General features: G+C 43.0%; 1 long non-coding RNA gene across 1 annotated transcript; it reads right to left on the minus strand.

The window, feature by feature from the left end:
* Positions 1 to 926: 926 nt before the first annotated feature.
* On the minus strand, positions 927 to 21,441 carry LOC145408111 (uncharacterized). Its single transcript, XR_013898860.1, has 3 exons — positions 21,436 to 21,441; positions 12,915 to 13,039; positions 927 to 1,008 (listed from the first exon to the last, which is right to left on the minus strand). It is a non-coding gene; the product is annotated as an uncharacterized LOC145408111 (long non-coding RNA).
* Positions 21,442 to 22,106: the final 665 nt, after the last annotated feature.

Below are 22,106 nucleotides of genomic sequence, written 5' to 3' on the forward strand. Positions count from 1 at the left end.
ATTCACTTAGATGCCCATTTATCTTTACACATCCTTCACCACCATTATAAAAACTCTTGACGATACTTAGCAGCTTACCATCTACACCGTACATGGACAAAACCTTCCACAATCCTTCTATCTACTTTGTCATATGCTCCGAATCCATAAATGCCATAAACACCTTATTGTCCTTCTCACACCCCTGTCTCACTGCAGATATTTGATCCACACATCCTCTGCTACTCCTAAAACAACCCTACTCGTCACTCACCAGGACTTCTGATATGTTTCTTACTTTCTCTATAATAATTCGTCCATATACCTTCCCTACAACATTCATTAGACTTATGCCAAGATAATTCTTGCATTCACTTCGCTCACCTTCAGTTTTGTACAGAGGCACAATCACAGCCTTTTACTACTCCACTGGCACAGCTTCACTCACCTATGCCTTCTTACATATATCCAACAAGCACTTTATTCCACTCTCCCCACTACACTTAATTATCTCTGCATAGACTTCATCAATCCCGATTGCTTTTCCATTTTTCAGCCGCTTTACGGCGTTCTTCACTTCTGTGAGTGTCAGGTTTCCTGGCACCCCATTGCTTCTCTGTTCACCCCCAGAACACTGCCATGTTAACAGTCGCTTTGGTCTCTCCATTCTCATTCACCAGACTTTCATAATATTCTTTCCCATCTAGTCCTTAATTCATACCCATGAGGTAATAACATATTAAAGAGAGAGAGAGGGGGGGGGGATCAGCAGGGTTTGATGTATGAGATATATGGGGTTAGATAACGAGAGGCAGGAGGGGTGACGGAAGTAATTTTGGGGTCCAGAGAGAGAGAGAGAGAGTATATCCTCTTTATCATGCGTTTCATAAACTTATATAAATTAAAACTTACACTTCTTGCCATTTCAACCATCCGAGACAGGGGTGACAAAGTGAGGTTGCTGTCATGACTCTTGCCAGTTACCCAGAATAGTGCCACACCCCATGGTGAAGGTATCCCAGTGATATCCTGTAAAAAAAAAAAGGGGGGGGGGGGGCTGATGTTATTCTTGTACTCATGACGCCGTTCAGAGCAATGTGAAAACATGATATTCAATGTGTAACTTCTAAAACAAACGTGATTTATTTTACAGAAAATTCGGTTGCATGTTCTAGTATTGATGACTCCTCATTGACAACTTGCCACCTATTGAGACACAGCAGGGTGGTAAAATTTGCATTTCATTGTCATGAAACAGTGTTCTAAAATAAATGCCTGCCAAAACTATAGTCAGTTTTTTGTGTGTTAATGAGCTCCTAATGTTTGTATCGTTGTTATTATTATTGCTTAAACCCGATCTGCTTCGACAAGAGACCCATGGACCACAGATACACGGTCGTTTTTTATGAAGCCATCCTACAGGTTCAGTACAGTACACGCACTGTCCAGAGAACAGGTGTCACTTTGTAGTAGAGAGCACCTCGCCAGGACCAGACATGGTCGGTGCACACGGCAACATGCAGGGAAATGAGGAGGTTTGGCTCGGGTGGACGCCACTTCTGTCTTGCTCCACCCACAGTGTGCAGCGCCAACATATTTAGGTTCCTCATCAGCGCCTTGTATAATTGTGCTTCCCCATAACACTTGGAATACTTTAACTTTGTTTAAAAAGTCGTATGATATCAAAATTCCAGCAGAACGTGTTCTGTTTTCTATTGATATAATTATAAATTCTATAAGAGATTTTTATAGACTGTTTATGGGTATGAACTACAGAACTGAGTTGCGGAGTGTTAGAAAATTTCCCTGACCCAATTCCAGGAGGAGATTGGGCCCCAGACTTATGTGGGTCTGCCAAAAACTTCTTGCCCCCACCCAGAAACAAGAGGAGTGTGCACAGCTTTTGGGTCTGACTGCATATGATAAAGCCTTATGTAAGTATAAAAATCTAAAATCGTTGTCTTTATTGCCTGCAGGTGAGGCTTTTTGAAAAATGGCAAGTTAGAGGAAAACCCAAAAATGGACAAGAAAGACGCACATGCTGTGATCACGTTTCTGAAAAAAAAAAAAAAAAGTATGACCCCCAAGGAAATTAATGAAGACATGGTCAAGACACTTTACGAGAAGTCTCCTTGCTATTACACCAAGTGAGCAACTGATTTCAAGTAGGGCAGGGAGAGCACAGATGATGACCCACAGCTGGGATGCCGCACCAGTGTTGGCTCGATGCCCACTTTTTTTACTGAAAGCTTGAAGATGTGCAAGCTGTCTGCAAGATGGGTGCCCAGAATGTTGGCACTAGACCAAAGCATGCCCAGACTGAAAAGTTCAAGGATACTTTTGACTCGTTTCCAGGCTGATCTAGTCAATTTCTTCTGGAGACTTGTGACCCAGGATGAGACATGGGATCACCACTTTGAGCCTGAGTCAGTGAATCAAAGCAAGCATGGAAACACTTCAGTTGTAACCCCCCCAAAATTCAAGTAATATCTGTCGGCAGGGTGACAGCCTCATTGTTTTGGAGCACTGGAGGAGTTATTGTAACTGAATACTTGCAAAAGGGTCAAACCATTAACTCTTAGCCGCTGGGGGTTCTCGGCAGCCGTCCACTCCTCCCTACGGGGGATTTTTGAAATTTTGGAAAAATTACTCTTACTTCAAACCATAATATCTGCCAAACTATAATAGCTAGAGAAGAAATAAAAGCTCATAAGACTCATCAATACTTCCTTTTACCAATGGAGATATCCCGAGGATTCTAGGTAGTCCCGTTGATGAGTAAGGATGAGTTGAAAACGAGTGGTTTTTCACGTTTTGGCGGGCGGCTCTGCCCACACGCCCTGGCCGTGACCTTGGCCCCGGTAGCTAGTGTGGCAGCACTGATTGGAGTGGTGATTGTAACACTTCCCGTGCGTCCTTTGATGGAATGTGGAATATTCCACTCGTTTTTCTACTTCTCCTTACTCACTGTCGTAAGAATGTGTAATCACCCTGTCCATGTGGCTCCTCCAAAGGTTTACCGCCCATTCCATTGTGCCACTATGCTTCGTAGGTGTGTGGGAAAGGAAAAGTCTCTTCGTTTTTCTGTACTCACTTCTACCGTAAACAAAAATATTTTCCCTTTACTACGACATTTAGAATTTCACCTTACATCACGATTACAGGTAATTGCACTTTGACACGTAAATGCTGTTGCTGTTTCATGCAGTACCATTGAGTATGAGGTAATTATTTGTACTATAATTCAGACTGCTTTGTACTAATCAGGGTTAGAGTGAAAATCATATAAATGTTTTACACAACTTACATTATTTGTACTTCATATCACTAATACACTGATGCTCATATTTGGCACAATTCCCCTGAGTACTGAGTGAAATAATTTAGTTATTTATAGCCAAGCAGGTAATTTTCTTTCTGGCCCGCTCACAAGTGGTTTTCTTTCAGGTAACAGGTAGGATACACTGATGCTCACATTCATCACAATTTTCCTGAATATTGAGTGATGTAATTTTCTTTTAGGTATTTTTCTTTCTGGCCAGCTGTCAAGTGGTTTTCTGTCAGGTAACAGGTAGGCTAACTTAAGCTATTTCTAATAATTTTCTTACCAATATCCAATAAACAGTATCAATTTTTATATTGCACTTGTTGTACTAATTATAAAACACCTATATCATTGCACTTACTATAATCACTTATATGCACTTGTAGAACTTATTGTAAAAGACATATCATAGCACTTACCATAAATCACTTATAATATCACAAATTTCACTCATTTATGAAAATACACAAACTTGTGCATTCCTGTACACTACACTTTCCCACACACCTGCTCAGTATTCACACTGGGAGTGATACTCTGAGAAAACATTTTGGGCATAGAGAGGCCTTGCACTCTACACATTGGTATGAGGTCTTTTTTCATGGTGGGGGACGTTGTTTGGTTGTGCAACAGACGTGGCACCGCCTGCATGCCAGACAACCTGCTGTGGTTCTGCCAATCTCCACCAGTTTGTGCCACGGAAATAGCACAGCTGAGCCTGTCCGCTGTAGGCATTGTCCCCTGCCTAGCACCTGTCACCTGAGCAGTTGAATATTCCTCATGGGGTTTGCGTGCCAGCTCTCTCTCAGGTACTCGTAGAGAGAGGTTTCCTGAGGAGCTCGTTGAACAGTATGAAACTGTTCAGGACGGCAATATCAAGAAGTTATAAGAATGCCTTCTTGTACAACCTGCAGGACATACGTAGGCAATTGACCTCACCAATTTGCATGTTTAATTTATCAACCAGCCACATGTTGATACCGTAATCGTTGACTGCATCTGGCTTTATCACGGGTTCCCTAGTCCTATGGTCTGTTTCCCCAGTTTCCTCCAACACACCCTTATGAAATGTAGACGACATGTTAACCCGTCTTTTGTCATGTCAGAGAAGGGCTAACATGTTCCCACATTTCTTAGTCAGAAGGGCTCCTTTCTCAGTATTTGCCGGAAGTACTGGGAAATTCTTTCTATTGGCCGTAGCAGTTCCACAGTACCCAGTACCATGGTCAAGCAAATACTTGGTCAACGCCAGGACAGCGTAATAATTGTCGGTATACAGAATGTGGTGCCTGTTGAAATACCTTTCCATCAGCACTTTCATTGGCAATGCAGAGAACCCATGGGGATCATTACTTGGTATATCAGCATCTGTTGCCGAATAAACTATCACATCCAACACATATCCAGTGTTACAGTCACAAAGTACAAAGAATCTGTGGTCAAATCTGTGATGCTTTGACGGCACATACTGAATAAATGAAAGCCTGTCCCTGAGTAACACCAGCGACTCATCAATAACCACTTTCTGGAACGGACAAAAAAAAAACTGGAAAATTACTCCTTTAGCATTGTAAGGATTGTTCTTAATTTCCATAACCTGTCATTCGGTGCAGGTCCGTAATTTTGGTTGAAGTGTAGGAACCTCCGGATGGCCAGGTACCTATCATGGGCCATATACTTGCCGGAGGCAGGTGTGCCCATAAGTTCATCCACCGACCAATAGTCGTGGAGCACATGTTTTCTAATGTGCGCCATGAACATTGTCAAGGCGAGCCACACAAACATCTTCCCCACCTGCACAGGTATCCACGCATGTGCGTGCTCTCACTGGCAGCCGCGTCCAGCCACCGCACGCACCTGGCCTGGTGGAAATTTATCTCATGTACCAGATACTTCGTTATTGCAGTCATGAAAATTGCCTTGAACAGACTGCTAATAGTCCATGGACTGGGGGAAAGCTCATCCTTCTGCACACCTGCATCCTCCTCATCAAATGCTGGCACAGACAGCTCAAAGCCAGCACCAACCTCCCAAACAAATGTGTCAACTCTACCCATACAGGGTAGAGCTGGCCATCTGGCACTTCCCGGACGTTTCTTTTACACTCGTGCACACCCACATGTACGCCCACAGGCAGGAGATGGTGAGGAAGGAGGGGAAGAGGTGTGGGAGATGGGGGAGTAAGCGGGTGGTGACTCACCTAATGTGGAACTTTCCTGGGGAGATGCTCGATGCTGCATATCTCCACGTGCGGCCTGTGTGTGAAATACCGGTACCACACTCAAAGGGCCTGGTTGTGGAGATTCAGCCCTTGAGGTGGTAGACTGAGGTGTTGCGGAGCACTGGAGGACGATTATCGGCGGGCAGGCGGCGAAAGTGTAGGGGAAACAGCTCTATGGCATTTATTCCACAGAGGACCGCCAAGTCCACGGCCACTTTCCCAATGTCGTGGGTCATCTATCGCCTCCTCATCGCCGAATTAGTCGCTCTCGTAGGCTCTCACCTCTTCCTGGAGAAGTCTCAGAGCCTTCTCTGGCATCAGAAAGAGAGTAGGGGTTGGAGGGTGAGAGCTCGCCCTCCACGTGGTAGCTCTTCCTCTCCTCCAAAGACATACGCTCGCTGAGTGTACGAGAGGATACTGTGTTGTCCAAGGCACGTCCAATGGCTCAATCGCTTAGCCCTTTCCCTGGCACTATGGGATGAACTTTTGCAGGGGTTGATGAGGCGATCGGCCTTTCACGTGATGCGAGGGAATCGGACGATGATGAAGAAGACATGGCTCCTCACGCTACCACTGCTGTGTACAGACTGAACCGCGCAACCACATTGTACCTGGGGGTCCTACCTACCCAGTAGGTATCACAGAAAATGGTCATGCGCTAAGACAGTGGCGGGAAGGTGAGTGCAGTATATCAGTCAACTGGCAGCCTGAATCCTGACGTCCGTAGATAGATAGATAGATAGATAGATAGTTTATTGACCACAACTCTTTTTTACATATATAAACTTTTACGAGATTGGTCCAACATAAACCCAAATTTATAATACAGGAATAAACACTTATTGCTAGTCCAGTGAAAATTCAACTATCTCGTTGCTTCCATACAACTGATAAAAATGCTAAATATATTACATGGTAATGTAAAATATAAAATAGCTGAAGCAATCATTACAGGTACTTGTCTACAATAATAAATACTAAATCAAGAAAACGCCATCTCAGACAGCGTCAATTATAAAAACATAAAGATCTGAAATTATAATCATGTTTACAATTAAGACCAAAATAAAAGAAATCACGCATACTGTATTTTCATACATTCATACAGTTGTAGACATACACGAATACAGTCAAACAGCCCACACACCTTCATACACACACACACACACACACACACACACACACACACACACACACACACACACACACACACACACACACGCACACACACACACACGCACACACACACACACACGCACACACACACACACACGCACACCGCTCGCTGGTGCAGTGGTAACGTTCCCGCTTGCCAACTGGTGGACGGGAGTTCGCGCTTCGCTCAGGTTGCGAAAAGTTTCACCGACAAAGTGGGTGGTTACTGTCCCCCTTGAGCAAGGGGACGGGTGTGTGCGTGTGTGAAGGTCACAGCCTTGCCCTTAGATCGGACTATATGAGCTCTCAGCTCCCTTCCGGGAGGGTAAAAGCTGACCATCACGACCATCAAGTGATCCTGACCGACCCGGTGAATTACACACACACACACACACACACACACACACATTCAACCATAAGCATACAAGTATATACATATATGCACCTATACATTGACTCATACACACACGCATAAAACATGATACATGTCACGAATAAGTATCCAGGATTTGTCTTATGATTCTACAAGAGGATTCATGAGTAAATGTACCATCAAAGAGATCACGAATTCATGAGAAATAGTGGGAGTTACGTAAGTGCTGAGTGAGCGTACAATATTCCACTACGTGCACCTCCATCTGTATCTCACCACAAGCACACAATCTTTCCTCTACTGGTAAGCGGTCGTGCCTCCTCCTATTCCACCTGCCCATTTCTACAGCTAGAGAGTGGCTCGACACACGAAAACGTGTAAATGCTATGCAGTCACTTTCAGCCACATTTTCCTGTGCAGTATAGACTGCATGGACTGACAAAACTTGGATTTATTTCCCTATGGGTACAGCGCCTGGAGGACGTGGAGCATAGCACCGCCTGCTCCAGATCTCTCATCCCAACCTCAACATCATCTACCTCATTGTATATAAGCTCTTGTACATAATCTTTGGTGTTGTACCTCGCACCCATGACAATCCTCAAAGCCAGCATCAAGGGGTCTTCATTTAAATGTGACCTTTCCCTCCACATGATCTTTAAAAACTTTCTCTGTTTCTTCTTTACAAGGGAATGTACAGGTGGATACCCAGACTCGAGGCAACACACATCATTACAGGTCGTCATCCCGACGTCTAACATGGTCTTTAGGGCCCAGTTATAGATTTTAACAATTGGTTTTAGGTCTGCATTCAGCCAGGACTCAGCCATAGAGGACAGCAGACATGAACGCGGCATCAAATACACGTTTTTTAACTTTAAAAGGCACATCATTATTTTTCTTAATGAATGACACAAACTTAGCCACATGTGCCGCCTTGGCCTCGGCATGAGCCCTGACTGCCTGGTGCACCGACCCATCAGTAGTGAAGGCTGCCCCAAGATACATGTACTGCTGGCACCACGTACCTCCAGCCCCGCCAATTGTAGTGGCTCCATATCCACCACACCACCACCCACTACAAAGAATTTGGTCTTTCCCTCATTAACTTTCATTCCATACTCGTCACAAAAGGCCTTCAGAATCCCAAGCTTATAAAGCATTGTTTCCCTCGTGGTGGCAAGCAGAACTGTGTCATCCATCAGGATGAGGATGTGCAGCCAGGAGAGAAACCCGTCATCCTTGCACCTCTCTTTCATAACTTTAATTAGCTCATTCACAAATATGATAAACATTATGCACGATGTCGGGGACCCCTGATGCACCCCCATCGTGGTGGCGAACACGGTGGTACCCAGCACATTCTCTGTCACACGGTACATGGCTGCTATGACCCCAAGCATCACCGACCCACAACCCAGCCTTTGCAACACTCGCAGCAATATACCCCGGGGTACCATGTCGTACGCCTGGGAAAAGTCCACGAAGGTTACAAATAACTTCTGCTTTTTCTTCCTAACATAATCAGTAAGTACTCTGAGGGTTAGGATGTGCTCAAGACAGTCCAAGCCCCGCTGCACCCCAGCCTGCTCCTGGTACGGCCTAAACCAGTACTCCAGCCGGCAACACAACATCATGTCATAGAGTTTGGTAATGCTGTTGATTACGTTAATGCCGCGATAATTTCTTGGATCTGTTCTGTCACCCTGCTTGAATATAGAAATGAATTTTGCTTTAGTCCATAAGTCTGGGTAGCAGCCAGAATTGAAAAAAGCAGTTAAATAAGGTGGTAATAGAGAGCAGCCAGTGAGGGGGCAACAGCCTGAACACACCGGGCAGGACGCATTCAGGACCACACGCGTTATCGGGTTTGAGTCGTGCCACGTGTTCCTCAAGTTCCAGTGGAGTGATGGGGTCGTCCAGAAGTGGGACGTTCACCACTGCATCTATGGGACCTAGCCTTGCACTACCTGCTTTGGCAGTATGCAAAGTTCTCTCAAAATATTCTTTGAACTCATCATCAGATGGTATAATTGGTGATTTATCATTTGAATGAAAATTGCCTTTCCAATATATGGCTTGCCAAACTTTCCTATGATCACCATCCAGCATGAGCCGTTCCCAGCGACCCAATCTGATGTCATCCCCCTCCCGCACACAGAATGACTTCCCATCGCACACCTGTACAACGCATCTGTGATGTTGTTACTAAAACTATTAATGTCATTCATATCACACAGTGTTTCCATTGTAGGTATGTTAGTAGAAAATAAGTCTGGGTTTATAGAACTAAAACCAACTGGCTGACGCACCCATCCGCCCGACCGCCGCCCCTCCCTGAGTGGGCCATGACAACCCAGCATGCCTGCTTGCTTGTTCAACACGGCCAAGTTTACTCTAGGCAGCTGCTTCTCTAGGAGTGACCTGGGCATGGTTGGACGGCAGGTGGGCCATCTGGTGGACCTGGAATGCATCAATGTCATGCACAAGTTGACAGGATGCTAAAGCTATGTCTAACTCGGATAACCACACATCTTTCTTCTTTTAAGTTTTTCTACCCACAAAATGCTTAGTATCAATTTTTAGATTATTGACGATGAAGAGATTGTTGTCCTTACATATTGTAGCTAACACGTACGCATTCTCGTTAGGCCTTGTGATATCATCTGGGATTAATGGGTACGAAAACGTGCCAGGCACTGAATACTCGTTGTTCGGCATATCACGAATACTAGCACCAAACCTTGCGTTCATATCTCCCATAATCAAAAACCTACTGCTATTTTCAGTGTCCACGATTCTTTCATGAATTGCTGCAAACGAATAGTGAGAAAAATATGGGGAGTCACTGGGCGGGATATAACAGAAACCAAAGAGAATTGAAGGGGCATATTCCACCCTTAACCACACTTGGTCATCAACACTCACGTCCACTGATGACACATGTTCAGACAGACAGTTTTTATAAATACAGCAGTACCCCCACGATAAGCATAGTTTCCCTGTACCTTTCTGTAACCAACATATCCAGGCAAATTAACACAGTTCAGTTTTCACCTCATTCAGTCCTATAATATCATATTGGCAGATCCACTTCAGCACACTACGTTTTTCTAATTTAGTTTTTGCGCCATTAATATTCCATGTTAAAATTTTCAAGGTCTGTTGTTGTGGTTGGATCAATAATTTTGGCAGTTCCATTTATCCATCACTACTCCATCTTTATACAGTTGAGGTTCCCTCACGTTTAGATAAATGTTACAGCCTACATTTTCTGGTCGATCTCGCTCACACTTTTCCACCCCCCTCAGTCGCTTCCATTCTTCCCTCACACTGGGATGCAAATTTTTCTTAATGAACACCTTTTTGTACTGTTCTCCAGCTGATTTGAGGTGCCTGGCCATGGCTAGCGTGGCATCCCGGTTCTCCCGTGAGCCCACCGTGACAAGGATAGGTCGCCGCCGGTCGCCCTCGCCTGCACCGGCTACCTTGCCCAACATCCTCACAGATGTCACACAACAGGTCGCTCTTGCCGCCTCCCACACCTTCGCCACTTTGTCTCTGTCTGTAGTGGCACCATCCAGGGCTTCCTGGTCCTCAGGCACTCCTAACACAATCAAGTTGCATTGTCTTTCCTTTCTATCAAGAGATTTCAGGTAGTGCTGTTGTTTGGCAATGATGTGTGCTTGTCTGTTTACCTGCTCCTGTAGCTCCTCTACTTTCTGATGGCACTGTCAGGGGACATCAATGCCTGCTTCAGCGTGGTCACCTCCGCCACCAACTCTGCCAGCCGGGTCAGGATAGCTTGAGTTGAGTTGCCATCTGGTCTCTGTGCTGCTAGCAGTATATCCACTAGTTCATCCTTAGTAATTCTTGTTAACTGATTACGTTGCATTTGCAGAAGATCATCGAGTGTTTTGGACATGGCTACTTGGGCTTAGTTTAACCTCGAACTTATTGATAGCAGATGAGCATGGTGGAATGCCCGGTATCCTAGGTAGCGTCCTAGTTGCCCTGGCAACGAAGTGACGTCACCAGTTGCTTGTGAGCATGCGCAGACTTGAGCTTGCGAGTCGAGGGGAGTGTGGCCTACCCCTTCAGATATTTTCACACCAATTAAATCTAAGTCCACCACCCATCACCAACAAAGACTTCAAGTAAGTGTTCTTACACCCTTCATGGACGTCTCAGCACACTTGAACCCCTCAGAATTCGCTAGTTCTTCAAAAAATCGGTGATTTCCATTGGAGCTTGGTTTGGCAGGTATTTACATACTGAGTCAACTCCCTCACACAGCCGTACATGACAGCCGGCGGTTAAGGGTTAATGGCCCTATTATGCATCAGAAATGCGACAGTTGAAAGAAGCCATGAAAGAGAAATGGAGAGGAAATCTGCAAACAAGCGTGCTGTTGCTGCAGGACAATGCCCCCATCCATACGGCACAGGAGTCAGTAACTGAAGTAGTCAGCGAGTTTTGAACTGTTGCCTCCTGCTCCTTCTTCACCCAACCTGGTTGTGTCTGACTTCTATATGTTTCCCAAACTGAAATTCCACCCGCATGGTCATCGTTTTCGGAGTGATGATGAAGCCATCTATGCAGTTGAGACGTATATAGAGCCTCTCCAATTGGATTGCATTGCTTGAACGTCAGTGCACCAGGTGCATTGCACTGAGCTTAGAGGAAACTATGTTGAAAAATAATACAAGAACATTTCTCCTTTGATGAGTTTTAGGGTGTGGCCAAGAACTTCTCGAAGGACCCATGTACATTTAATTGCATGACGAATGGAGCCACCTTTCATAGTTTTTGGCAATCATAGTGTAAGTAATATTATTATTTTGCTTCAGCCTCGTGTTCTTCACTCACTGGAATAACTTTTTGATGTGAATCTGTGTATATGTTAGTCGCTGTGCTTTGTTTATATATACGACTTAAGTTGTTTTGTGCAATGTGTCATAGGTGTTACCATTTAATCTAATTTAATGACCAGGAATGACAGGTAAATTTCTACTGAAGTCTTATTAAATAATAAATATAGTCAGGCCAGGGGAAGGGTAAACTAAAGCAAGAGAGCACTGCATTGTACCTAATTCCTAATCACAGTATTTTCTTTACTTCTGCAACTCCTCAAGTCCAGTTTTAGTATATCCACCGCATGTTTTTCTTTCTTCTTTCGTGGCTGTAACATTATTACTTAACTTTGTAGGTACAGTTATCTTTCCTTGACTGCTGATTACAAAAAAAAAATGTACACTTGGAGATTAAGTGAGACTTCTATAGTGTGAGATATAACAGAGAAATCTGACAGGTTTGGTGATGTGAGGCACTCTCTCTCTCTCTCTTTCTCTCTCTCAGGTTTGGTGGTGTGAGGCTCTCTCTCTCTCTCTCTCTCTCTCTCTCCTTGTTGTATATAACTGATGAGCATTGTAGTTAATTGTAAACTGTTGCACCTTCCCGATAAATAAACATTTTCATATTGTTACTATAGTTCCTTCATTCTCCAGGACGGTGTACATGATGCGCGGCAGTCGGACTGTGTAGGATGCTAAGTATGTGAATGGATACTGTGACGTGCGTATGAAACATTTTAGTGTCTCTTGTTACGCAGTGACTATACTCACATATTTTATGCCACCCTCAACATCACGAATTACATGATTGCCTTAGTTTTTTTTTTTTTTTTTTCAAATGTAAGAAATATTATTTGGCGGCCTTCAAAATGCCCAGTTATTCAAGGTGTAAGTTCAAACAAACTTGTGTCAAGTCATGCAGGCGTGTTTTACATTTTCTAAAATGGGCACAGGTGTGTCGATTCAGGCTGATCTTTGAACATAACAGCATACCATTATGTAACTGACCTTAAAGACCAAGGTGGCCCACACTGAGCCATCCGACAGCAGGAGGACTGAGTGGCGACCACATGTTTGTGTGGCCAGCATGCTGACAATAGCGGTTTGATACAGACTCTCAGACCTATCGACATCTGCCAAGTCGTGGAAAAGATGTATGTTAGCAACATGTAGCTGAGGGTTAAGAAACTTGTATTATATACAGCCTAATATTAACGATTCACATCTAACACGAACACAACTAATAGTATCAAAGAACATTTGGAACCTTGAAAATATTGTAATAATACTGTATTACTAATCTTAATCAATAATAGCAAATTGCAGCTACTCACTACTAGAAAAGGATCTCCACTATGTAGCGTCATTACTGGTGGTGTCGTTACTCCCGACACTAGATACCCAAATAATAAAGCCGAGTTGTGGATGTGTATATCTCTATGCATTTGTTTGTTTCTTTCTCAAGAACGGTAATAGAGATCGACCTAATTATTTTGCATTAGGTCGCGGTAAGTCTAGGGAGCTGTGAGGAAATACCGTACATAAATTTTGGCAATTGCACGCAACGCGACGGCTCGAAATTGTCGAAAATCGCGACACACGAAAATAAGGGAAAATAATTTTTCTCAACTTTTTGGTCAGAAATGTTCATTGAAAGCTCAATATCGTTATGGGCAAAAAGACAATGGTACTTAAAAACATTTTACGATGGAAATGCTATTGTAGTTCCTGCTAATTTTATATATATATATATATATATATATATATATATATATATATATATATATATATATATATATATATATATATATATATATATATATATATATATATATATATTACACTAAGACAACAGAGGAATGAAAAACAAATGATTAAAAAATAATCCGTACACCAGATTACAGGTGTCTTCTGTTCATTAAAAAAAATTCTGTAACAGTTGGACTTGGACAGCCATAGATTGAAACTTGGTAAGAAACCACTTTGTGGATGCGAGTTCCGAAGAGACACAGTTCAGGGTATACAAGAATTCTGATAGAGAGAAGTTCTACAATATGGCAGTGTGACAGTCCAATCATGAGCGCTCCCAGATGCCCATGTAGCGCGGGGGAAGGGGTAGAGAGGTGGCACAATAAATGAAACTTCGTCTGAGCATTTGCCGTAAAAGTATCTGTAAAATAATGCAAGGCAGTCAACATTACTTGTAGGGGAAGGTAGTTCATTTATTTTAGTAGGATTATTAATAATTCTAACAGCCTTTTTCCGAATTTTTCCTAGTTGTTTTCGTGCAACTTCTCCACGTCCATTCCATAAAGATGAGTAATATTCCAGCTGAAAAACGCACATGACTTATAAATTATAGCCAACTGCTAGTCGTGAATATGTTACGAACTTTGTATAATAATTCAAGCTTTATCTGAAGCGGTTATGTCAAGTGACCTAATATGATAGGTCCAGCTGAGGGCATTGGTAAATGAAACGCCGAAAATTTCAATACTTTTAGAGATAAGAATAGTAGTAGCATTGATGGTAGTGTAGCAATCAGGCAACATCCATATATAAGTAAACTGTATATGTTTGGGTCTCCTAGCATTAAATGAGACAATGATATTTTGTCCCCATTCAATCTTGATCAAGGTAAGTCTTGATTTATGGAGTTTGCTGTGCTGAGTTGTGAGTTAGAGATATTAAACTTAGGGATTGGTAGTTTAAGTGTGAATGAAATGTGAAGTGTTGAGCCATCTGTGTATGAATGAATGAGATTATGGGTGACTGATAAGAGATCATTAATAAGAATTAGGAATAGGGTCAGAGCCACTACTGATCCTTGTGGTATGCCGGACTTAACTGAGTGGAAATTGGAATATACATTATCTACTTTTATCTTTCTGTCGCTGAGATATGAGGAACTCAGAGGAATAAAGTATGAAAGGCCACGGGAGTCTGGATAGCATTAGAAATATCATGGGCTACTGCAGGGGTTTCTCCATATTGATCAATTGACTGATGGATGATACGAGTCCAGAGATTCAGTATATCAACCGTGGATCTTTCATGGCAAAAACCGTATTGCCTACCAGTAATTAAGTTGTTGGATTCAATAATTGCGTGGGTATTGGCCTCTTTCCAAGAATTAGGCAATAAAGAAGTACGTATGCATAGTCCGAATAATTTAGCTAGAAGAGGAGCAAGTTCTGGGGAACGTCTTTTAAAAACCAGTTGAAGGAATTCTTTCCGGATGTGGAGCTTTGATGGTTAGTAAATTGTGTAGGATGGGTTTTACATATCTAGCCTGTATCTTAAGCGGAACAATTTCGGGAGAGTCAGGTTCTAGTACTGGGACGTTCTGGCAGACTTCCTCTAAAGTAGAATATTTAGCTAATGCACTGGTAAGAATGTTCGCTTTACCACGTGGGTCATTTGTAGTGTTACCATTTGAAGTATTTATTGGGGGAGTGGATGATGACTTGTTAAAGTTATTGTTCAAAGAGAAATGAGTTGACAAGAATATTATGCTGTCTTAAGGATTATTCCCTCTTTTGATGATGGTTGTGATGAAAGTTTGCTTTAGCGAGATTTATTTCTGATTTTGCATGGTTTCTAGCAATTTTAAATTGACTGAGTGATTCACATGTATTTTACTTTAAGTAAAAGTTATATACTAAGGACTTTTGGGTGGTTACTCTAGCACAGTTGCTGTCAACCCATTTGGGGGAGTCCGATGTTTTAGTGAACTGTTGACTGGGTATGAACAATTCCATACCAGCTTGTATTAAGTCATCAATGTGGGGCTGGGTAGATATAATGTAAGTGGAGAAGAAAGACTGGCATGGAATATCAGCAAGATAATTTCTAAATCCATCCCTATCTGCCTTGATAGGTTCAGGGGAGGGAGGTTCGGAGCAACTGATTAATGGGGTTTCATAAGAGTGTGGTTGGAGGACTCAAGTGATGACAGTACTTTTATCCTGCATTTATCTGGATTATTTGTCAGGAATAGGTCCAAGAGATACAGTAGGTGTTATGGTCAGGATTATCTGGTATTCTGGTTGGTTGTTTTACCAGTTGCGCGAGGTTAAACATTTCTGTAAAAGGCTCGTATTCTAGACCAGTATCGTCGCTCCTGGCAAATGCATTAACCTTCCTACGTTATAGACGTTAAAATCACCCAAAACGGAAATTTCAGTATCATGGGTGAGGTTAAGGTTGGTCAGCTTTGTGGATATGGAGTCAAACACGCTGGAGTTCTGAAGAAGCACTGGGGGATCAATAAACTATACAGATATATTTGGTTGCATTTAGATAATTTAGTTAATGTAATGAATGAAAGCAAAGCATTCGGGAGCCGAATGCTAATCGCCCGCCAAAAAATGTTGTTGGCCAAGTCCAAGATTATGGCCATATATTGATACCCTGAAGGTTTCATGTTGATAGCTCTAGCCGTTCATGAGATTTTATAGTGCTAAAGTTGGGCAATAAAAACTGGTTGACATTTGACAGCATTTTGCTAACCTTAACCTTGACCCAGAGTGACCATTTTTTAACTTGGCCAAGATTTAGGCCATATCTTGTTAACCTGAAGGTTTCATGTTGATAGCTCAAGCCGTTCATGAAATATAATGGGAACACACACACACACACACACACAGACGGGCAAAAACATTATCGCTCTGCCTTCTAAAGGCGGGCGATAATAATCAGTGTTAGCTGAAGTGAAGTTCAAAATTGTGTGAACTGCAAATTCAGATTTGCTATAACAACAGGTACCTTCCCTGTTACGGATGTTTTTTAATAGATGGTAACCAGGAAACAAAATGGGATATATCAGTAGAGGGAGAGCTTTTTTTTTTTTATTTTTTTTTTTTTTTGAGGAACAGGGCGAGAGGGGATACAGATTGGAGGAAAAATTGAGCGGAATTCAGACTGGTACTAATACCACAGGTATTTGTGAAATATAAGGCCGAACCTGCTCTTCTCCGCTGACAAGCATGAACAGCGTTTGCAACAATGGCTATCAGCACAGTCGCTTGACTGCGACCAGGAAGACCCCAAGCCATCAGGGATACCGTGCCGGTGGTGGCAATCGGAGATAACTACCAAATTTGCAGATAATAATGCGGCGGCCATTGCTATGAAAGGATTCAGATAGGTGTGATATTTAATGTGCATGTGTGGTGTAGACAGTTGCCGGTAGAGGTATCATGAGAGAATGCTGGCCTACTCTCTGTGTTAATGGAAAATGTTCAGCAACGGAAGATGGTTAGGAACATGTCCTGAGGGCTGATGAAACGGGATAAATATATATATATATATATATATATATATATATATATATATATATATATATATATATATATTATGCTAGGAAGAAGGAACCAAAGGCAAGAAGCCAGCAAAAACTTTTCGTTCCAAGAGCAGAACAAAATACAAGACAGAGCCAAATTCAAGATCCGATCATTTTGAGATACCTGGACGCACTGCGTTTGAAAGACTGGAGATCATAGGAAGCAAGCAATACAGACAGAGGGAGACAGATCCAGAGATGACCTGTTGCATAAATGAAGGACTGGGAGTAACGGTTAACTCTTGCATTAGAGAGTTGGACAGAAAAGGGATGAGTGTTGCTGCTTGACGGGTGCTACACGCCTGTCGTAGAGGTGGAGGAATGCTTGCAGACAGTTCAGAGGAACAGTGACCATTGTAGTACCGATAGAAAAGAGATAAAGATGCAACACTGTGGTGAAGAGACAGAGGTTGAAGGGAGCCAGTAAGAGGAGGAGAGTTAATGAGACGAAGAGCCTTTGACTCCACCAAATTGAGAAGAGCTGTATGTGGAGACCCTTCCCACACATGCGAGTTGTACTCCACACAGGGGCGGATAAAACCCGTGTATAGACTCAACAATTGTGCAGCGTTAAAAAACGATCAGAGTCGGCTTAGCACACCTAATCTCTTGGAAGCAGATTTTACAAGAGATGTAATATGATCTTTCCAAGATAAGTCCCGGGTGAGTGAAACCCCAAGCATGGTCAGGGATGATGCAGGATTGAGCTGAGTATTATTAAATATTAGTGGGTACACCTGTGGAAGATTTTGTCAGGTTGATAGGTGTAAGAACTAAAGTCTTTGATGCATTAAAAACAACAAGATTATTTTTACCCCAGTCAGAGATATGAGCCAAGTCAAACATTAGGTGTGCCATACCCTAATCCCTTGTTTGTTGAAGTAACTGCTGAGATGGACGTTGCAGGAACCGAATGGAAAGGTGAAGGGTGGAGTCATCAGTCCACAAATGGAAAAGGTTAGATGTACAGCTTAGAAGGTCATATATGAATAAAAGGAAGAGAGTTGGTGATAGGACATAGCCCTGAGGAACACCACTGTTGATAGATCTAGAAGAACAATGTCCATCTACAACAGCGGCTATAGAACGACCAGAAAGGAAGCTAGAGATGAAGGCACAGAGAGAAGAACAGAAACCGTAAAGAGGGCAGTTTGGAAATTAAGGATTTATGCCAGACTCGATCGAAAGCCTTTGAGATGTTGAGTGCAATGGCAAAACTTTTGCCAAAGTCCAGAAAGAAGGATGACCAGGAGTTTGAAAGGTAGGTGAGAAGATCGCCAGTGGAGCATCCCTGACGGAACCCATACTGATGATCAGAAAGAAGGTTGTGACAGGAAAGATGCTTTAAAATTTTTCTATTAAGAATTGACTCGAAAACTTTTGAGATACAGGATGTTAAAGCAATTGGACGATAGTTAGAGGGTTGGGAATGGTCACCCTTCTTTGGGACTGGCTGAATGAGAACAAACTTGCAGCAAGAAGGGAAGGTACAAGTTGATTAACAAAGACGAAAGAGTTTGCCTAGGCAGGGTGTAAGCACTGAAGCACAGTTCTTGAGAACAACAGGAGGGACACCATCAGGCCCATACGCCTTGTTAGTATTGAGGCCTGTGATGGCAGAAAATACATCAGCTGAAGAAATTTTGTCAGCCATGAGGAAGTCAGAGGGGGGAAGTGAAGGAGGAACAGCACTGGAATCGTCTAAGGTGGAATTGGAGGAGAAAGTCTGAGCAAAGAGATCTGCTTTATCAGTAGAAGGAATAGCTACAGAACCATCAGAGTAGAAAAGAGGAGGGAAGGATGATGATGTAAAGTTGTTAGATAGGTTTCTGGCAAGATGCCAGAAGGAGTGGGAAGAATTCAAGTTGGAGAGTTGAGAGCATTTAGTACTGATGAAATTATTTTTAGCAGAGCAAAGAACAGACTTAGCACGATTCCCGGCAGAAACATATAAAAGATGTGATTCAGGGGTGGGTTGGCTCTGGTACCTTTTATAGGCCCTCGAACGCATTAGAACAAGCACGATTAAACCAAGACTTTCTTGCATTAGTCAGAGGATATGAGAAAGGAATGTATGCTTCCATGCCCGAGAGAATAACCTCCGTCATGCGCGAGGCACACCCAGATGGCTCCCGGCCATGGAAGCGATAATCATTCCAGGGAAAATCAAAGAAGTACTGCCTGAGGGCCTCCCAATCCGCAGCTCCAAAGTCCCACAGACGACGTCTTCTTGGAGGGTCCACAGGCCATACCGGAGCAATAGGACAGGTTAAGGTGATATGGTTATGATCGGAGGAGCCCAACGGAGAGAAAATATTAACAGTGTAAGCAGAAGGATTAGTTGTAAGGAAGAGGTCAAGTATGTTGGAGCTCTCTCCAAAGCGGTCAGGGATACTGGTAGGGTGCTGTACAAGCTGCTCTAGGTCATTAAGGATAGAAAAGATGTAGGCTTGTTCACCAGGTGGATCAGTGAAAGGAGAGGAGAGCCAAAGGTGGTGGTGAACATTGAAATCTCCTAAAATGGAGATTTCAGAGAAAGGAGAAATGGATAGAATGTGTTCTATTGTAGAAGTAAGATAGTCGAAGAATTTTTGATAGTCAGTAGAATGAGGGGATAAGTAAACAGCACATATATATCTAGTCAGAGAATGACAGGATAGTTGAAGCCAAAGTGTAGAGAATTCAGAAGAATCGAGTTCAGGAACACTAGAGCAAGATAAGTCGTTGTATACTGTATATATACACAACAGCCACCTTTGGCTTTGAAATGAGTATAGAGAAAGTAGGAGGGTACAGAAAAGGGTTTGCTGTCAGTTGCCTCAGACAGCTGAGTATCAGTTAGAAAGAGAAGGTGAGGTTTAGAGGAAGAGAGGTGGTGCTCAACAGAGCGAAAGCTAGAGGAAAGGCCAGGAATGTTGCAGAAATGAAGAAGAAGTGAATGAGACAGTGGTTCCAGGCAGCTCAAGTCGTCACCGGGAGAGGGGCGGAAGGTTGGGGGCATGTATGGTCACCCCCCCTGGGGACTCCGAGGCCGTGTGTTGAGCTGCCATAATTTTCTTTTGAATTTTGGAAAAGGAAGTGTAGTGTGTACTGTGCATGTAGTTTGGTGTAGATAGTTAGAGAAACTAACTGTGTTACTGAGACACTGAAAAAGTTCAGCAAAGGGGGATGGTCAGGAACTAGTCCTGAGGGCTGATGAAACGGGAGCTCCAGCTCTCCCTGACATCAGCTTTCCATCCACCTCGGGAGTACTGCCTCGCTCGACTGGTGCTACAGTCTACTCCTCATATATATATATATCCCGTTTCACCAGCTCTCAGGACCTGTTCCTAACCATCTCCCGTGCTAACGATATCGATGCATAGCGCTACAATGGCTATGGGTCCATCGTCAGCACAGTTTAATATATTTTTATGCTGACGATTGATGCATTTTACCTCCGTAGACGATTAATCGTTAAGGTTTCCTGCAGTTAAGAGATTACTTTTTAATAACATTTCGCCAATGAATGGTCGATACATCCATTATTATTATATATTTTTTTTTAGTTTATAATTGTCTGTCAGTGCTGTCGTAACAGTGCTGTCATGCCATGCAATGTCACTGCTGTCATGTCCTGTTACGGTATGTCAATGCTGTTATACCATGTTACGTCATGTCAGTGCTGTGAGTGTCATTTAAGTGCCCTCACGTCACGTTTTGTTAGTATGATAATGCCATGCCAATGCTGTTATGGGGGCCCGATTCCCCCAAATTAAAAGAGAAAAAATTCATTTTGCTACATTGTTCTATGATGTGTGTGTGTGTAATTCACCGGGTCGGTCAGGATCACTGGATGGTAGTGATCGTCAGCTTTTTACCCTCCCGGAAGGGAGCTGAGAGCTCATATAGTCCGATCCAAGGGCAAGGCTGTGACCTTCACACACGCACACACCCGTCTCCTTGCTCAAGGGGGACAGTAACCACCCACCTCGTCAGTGAAACTTTTCGTAACCTGAGAGAGGCGCGAACTCCCGTCCACCAGTTGGCAAGCGAGAACGTTACCACTACACCAGCGAACGGTGTGTGTGTGTGTGTGTGTGTGTGTGTGTGTTTACACACTTTCACCAGTCTCACTCATGAAGTGACCAATATCCATTTAATGATATTTACGTATTATTAGTAGCATATCACTGACGTACGTACCACAGCAGCGTGGAAGACGGGCGTGAACCATGAGGCAGCACACAGTTATGCCAAGCCACAGTATCCACACAGCACCACCCATCAGTTTACACCACTGTCAACACGCTTTTCGATAGTGAGCAAGCCTGAAAAAGAGAGAGAGAGAGAGAGAGAGAGAGAGAGAGAGAGAGAGAGAGAATGTGTTCTCTGTAAACACGCATCGCTAACTGATAAAAAGGAAAGCTAAGATCAGGGTCAGCTAAGGTCCAGGATTCCTATTTGTAGCTAACCTTGAAGTTGGTTTCCTTTATTCTTCTGACAAACAGAACTACTTGTCATGCGGTAAGCATTCAATATGTGTTTTATTAATTTTGTTAGATTTGCTGAACGATACGAAACAATAAGGGTAGTTCACTAGGTACCTGTTCCTCTACAAACCTCAACATTTTACTGATAAGATACACACAAATGGTCTCCATTGTGTTAGGTATGTTGAAATACGAGAACGATTTTGAAAAACATAGTAAATATTTCGGCAAGTCCAGCATCTCACATGTTATTTAGGTATAAAATCATTGAGGCAGAGTTACGTAACAAAGACAACTAAAGTCTGTACTATAATAACTTATTGTGCAAGGGTGTAAAGAAAGTCCCCATGTGAAGCTAGCACATCATCAAAGTCGGAACTACGC

This window comes from Coenobita brevimanus, chromosome 8, assembly GCF_032717465.1.
Source record: "Coenobita brevimanus isolate Jiangsu-jjx chromosome 8, ASM3271746v2, whole genome shotgun sequence".
In the NCBI taxonomy this organism is placed as follows: domain Eukaryota; kingdom Metazoa; phylum Arthropoda; class Malacostraca; order Decapoda; family Coenobitidae; genus Coenobita; species Coenobita brevimanus.